Below are 4,766 nucleotides of genomic sequence, written 5' to 3'. Positions count from 1 at the left end.
GCTTAAACTCACCCTGGGCACGTGTGTGTGTGTGCCCAAGATCCCAAGAGGAGAATGGAGGAGAAGGGATGGCAGCATGGCCATCAACCCAGGGGATGATTTCTCACTTTCTGTCTTTCTCTTTCTTAGAAGGCACTCGTACCCTTATAAAAAAAACCCTAAAAAAAAAAAAAAAAAAAAAAAAAAAAAAAAAAAAAAAAAGAAAGAAAGAAAATAAAGTAGAGGAGCTTTCCAGACAAAAAGTGTGAACCACCCATTCTGCTTAGCAAACAAGAGTGTGGTGAACACAAAGATTAGACACAGGGAGGGCAGGTGTTTCCATAAGATCCTGAAAGGAAAGTAGGAAATGCAGCAAAGCTAGTACTGGGGATGAATGCCACACTACAGGGCAATGTTGTTCTAGAGCTGGTGCTCACCCTCTACCAGGAATGACTGTAAGACCTCAGAGCAGTATAGATTAGCGATATCACTTTTGGTATTATATATGTACATATATATATATATATATATAATGTTTAATTTTAATAATTCTTAACATATCATGTAAAATATAGAACATGAAAGAAGAACCTAGGTAAATACTGAAGCACCTTATTGAGGAGGACCTTATTTTTAAAATGCCCATTTGTCACTATATATAGTTCTAAAAGCAACAGTGTGGTTAGTTACAATTTTGTTTGAAAATAAAATGATTACATAACTTTCATATGTTTAATCTAGTACCTAAACCTAATATGAATTAAAGAATTGTCATTATGATTTTATGCAATAAACAGCATACATAAGAACATCACTTTTTTTTCTTTTTGTATTTAAAAATCTTTCAATATTATTTAATGAAAAAGTCTCATACTGTCATGTATAGGAAACATCAACATTTACTACTTTGTCAAGTTTATTGAAAAACACCATAGTTGTATGGTTGGAAAATCCTGAAACCCATACTCTAGTGAGTGTCTGTTGTAATTTCATGAGATTTTTTCCACTCAAATGAAATCTATTATAAAGCTACAATAGTTATATATAAAAATCATACCTAGTTACATGCTTTAGATAGTCCCATAAAAAAGTAATTCCATTGCTCCTATCCCTGATGCCAGGCACTTCAAAACACCTACACAAAATGTCCATGTAAACAGCAGTACAGTATATCAGATAAATAACATGAATGACTTTTACACAGCTAGATTTAGAGTTTGGGAAAATAAAACTGCATATCAGCCACAGCTAAAAAGCATGTTAAGATTCACAATAAGAATGTGTTTCTCTTATTACTAAGAAAAGAACAGGCCATGTGTCCTCCTGAGGAGAAAGAACCTCAGAAATATTTCAAAAAACAAAAAAATGAAACAAAAACAAAAACAAAAATCATCATATTCAATGTATAAAATCAGAATCTTCAGGAGTGATTAGGACTTGAATGAAAATGGAATTTTTTCTTTTTTTTTTTTGAGAGATTTTTTTTCATTGTAGGGCGCGTGTGCTCGCCAGACAGACAGAGAGAGAGAGAGACATAGAGACAGAAAGCGAGAAATCACCCCCCAGGGGGGATGGTCACGCCGCAATCCCTTCTCCTCCATTCTCCTCTCGGGATCTTGGGCACGCACGCACACGCGCCCGGCGTGAGTTTTAAGCCACCGGGTCTGGGACACGAACCGCAGTCGACTATGTGGGAGTCTAGCGACATAGCCATTACGCTAACTGCTGGTTCCTAAAATGGAATTTTTTGAGTAACTAGCATTAATACCTCCAGATTCAAGAGTATGGACTATTTGTAGCACTATGGAAAACACATTAGAAAACCACAAAGATACTTAATTCACATCAACCATTCATGAGGTTCACTTAATCTACAGTAACAAACGGCGATGATGCAGAGAAAGAAGTTTTTAAATCATTGGTTTACTGGGTTTATTTAGCAAGAAGTATCCTGTATTCTTTATTTCCATACATTTCATGTATAGAAAGGATGAGTTTAAATAATATAATCAAACATCCCCAGCATCTTTTTGTTCAGCCTCAAAGTTAATTTCTTATCACTTTCCATGCCATAACCTTAAAGACAAGGAAGTAATAAATTGGAATGGTGATAAATACTCCCAGGGAAAATTCAGTTCATCCCCTATCACATTTACATCTCTCAAGTGAAACATAAGTAACAAAATACAAAAGGTCTATTGCATTCTATTGAACTTACCATCCAAACAGCATAGCTTCTGCCTACTAGAGGATTAACACACAGGGATGAGAAAGACAAGGACATGGTTCAGTGCCCTATCAGGGAGGGCCAGATTGGCCTTGGCAGGTTGGCTAGCAAGGCCATATTTCAAGTTTCTACTACAAAACAACTGTCACAAACAGCACTGGTAAAGCAAAGAGGTCTCAGAGTGAATATGACTCATGGAGCCCATTAGGCACCACTAAAAACTAACAAATGAGGCTCCACTGAGGTTTAACTTCATATATGAAAGTCAGCACCTTTGCTCCTTTACCAGTGGCAATTCCTATCATTAGCATGCCCTTTTTAGGCATAAAGGGATAATGGTATCTCCAGGTTCATGCAGAGATGATAATTAACTATTTAGACTGGTATTTTAAAATCACAGATCGAAAGTCACTTCCTAAAGAAAATCAATTTCTTCATGATTGCAATAGAGTATATAAAAAGCTGGAATGATATTTAATTCAAATACAAAAACTAATGTGCAAAAAACCCCCTACTTTTTCTTCTTAGGTTCATAGAGTTGATTCTACCACACAGGTATTCTTGACTGTAATTACACCACTAGAGTAAAATACTAATAAAATACTTCAGTTAGCACACTGAGATTCTGCCTCCTGACAACTGCATTAAAACTGCAGCATTTAGGCAGAGCTGAGAAAGCCCATTCTTAAGAATGGTTTCCTTCTTGTTCTTGTGTTCCACAGCGATCATAAAGGGAAGGAGTCTGGTCAGTAAATGGATGGGCTACCCACTGCCCATTTGGAATGTCACTGAAAGTTGATTTTCCTCTTAACTGCACTTTTAGCCCATTTGCAGTGAAGCCACAAGATTCAGTATTGCACAGATTTTCACTATAAGTGCCACCCTACACTGCTTAGTAGCCTGTATCATATTTTTCTTTTTCTATCTCTCTCTCTCTCTCTCTTTTTTTTTCTTGAGAGGCTTTTGCTATAGGGCACATGTGCTTGCCAGAAGCACAGAGAGACAGAAAATGAAAAATCACCCTCCAAGTGGGATGGCCATGCTGCAATCCCTTCTCCTCCATTCTCCTCTTAGGATCAAGGGAATGCACACACACGCACATGGCATGATTTTAAGTCACCGGTCTGGGGGTCAAACTTCAGAGGACTACATGGGAGTCCAGTGGCACAGGCATTATGCCAATGACTTGTCCCCATATTTTTCTTTTTTAACAGCCATCTTCTTTGCATCCTCTTGGGTAAGCTGCAGGTCGAACATGTACTGCACGTCTTGGAGGTCTGCGTTTCATCCAATGCCTTTCAGCTGACCTTGTAAGGCCTTCAGCTTAATGTGTTAATGAACTGGGTCCTGGGCTCCAGCAAACTGAGCACATCATGTATGGATGATGGCATCACATAGCAGAGAGTTTCTGTGTCTGGAATCTTATGGGGTTTAAGCCCATATTCCAAGTTCTTAACTTATACTCTAAAAACTTCTTTGCTAAAAGTTTCATAAATACATTTTCCATTATACATCACTATTTGTGGCTGATATTTTTATTATTTCTGTAATAGAATACACAAAATCCTTCATAAAATTCTTTATTGAAAAGATCTTTGCTGCCTGGTATCCTTTCTATCATGTTGATAAATCCTATACTGTACTTCCTTGGTAAAGTGTGATTATCCATGTGATTCAGTTGGACCTCACAGTGCTGACATAGACACTTCCAAAAACGATTTTTAGGTCCAAGGTAATGATGTCCTTTGTAAGCAGCCACAAGTCCAGGATTTATGCCAATAATAACACTGTCCAAGTTGAAGGTCAAAATGTCAGGCAGAGTCTGTTCAAAAGTTCAGCTTCTGAAATACCATTAAAACAGTCTACTTTTCTTTACACTTTAAATGTATCTGTAATATTTTTGGTTTTCTTTCCATTTTGCTGAGTTACCAGACTTTTATGACTCAGAGTTTTTTGGGTTTTTTTTTTTGTTGTTGTTCCCTTATTTTGTTTTTTCTTTGTTTCTTTTTCTTTTCTCTTTTTATTTTGGTTCTGTTGTTCCTGGTTTTCTTTCCCTTCCTTTTGGAGGTTTTGTACAAGTTGCCAAGCAGGACCTTCAGGTGGTCCTTCTGCTGTGCCTGGATATTCATTCATAACTGCCATGTTAGAAGCTTTGGACATCATGTGTTCAAATGGAAATGTGTAAAAGGTTGAGTTTACTAAAGGAAATAGCCCCCAGTGTTCTCAGCTTCCATTACCTATGGACACACACTTGGGTCACTTTCCCAGCCAGGTGACAAGCCACTGGTCTCTGGAGTGTGGTAGCACAGGCATGGTGACATGATGGTACCTGAGACCTGGACCCGATTGCTGGCAGTACCTGGATGGCAGTTGGCCTAAGGTCCTACCTGAGCCTCAGTTGCCCACCAGAACATCCTATTATCTTTAAGAGAGATTTTTTTTTTCTATAGAGCATGAGCACTAGTAAGAGAGACAGAGAAAGACAGAGAGATAGAAAGTGAGAAATAAGTCACCAGGGGGGTAGGCCACTGCACAATCTCTACTCTTCCATTAAAATCAC

General features: G+C 37.9%; 1 pseudogene; it reads right to left on the bottom strand.

The window, feature by feature from the left end:
* Positions 1–2,891: 2,891 nt before the first annotated feature.
* Positions 2,892–4,440, bottom strand: LOC102493425 (G/T mismatch-specific thymine DNA glycosylase-like; annotated as a pseudogene).
* Between the last annotated feature and the right edge of the window lie 326 nt (positions 4,441–4,766).

Source organism: Tupaia chinensis, unplaced genomic scaffold (genome assembly GCF_000334495.1).
Source record: "Tupaia chinensis unplaced genomic scaffold, TupChi_1.0 Scaffold149209_1, whole genome shotgun sequence".
NCBI classification, from domain to species: domain Eukaryota; kingdom Metazoa; phylum Chordata; class Mammalia; order Scandentia; family Tupaiidae; genus Tupaia; species Tupaia belangeri.
This window is presented reverse-complemented; position numbering and strand designations above follow the sequence as displayed.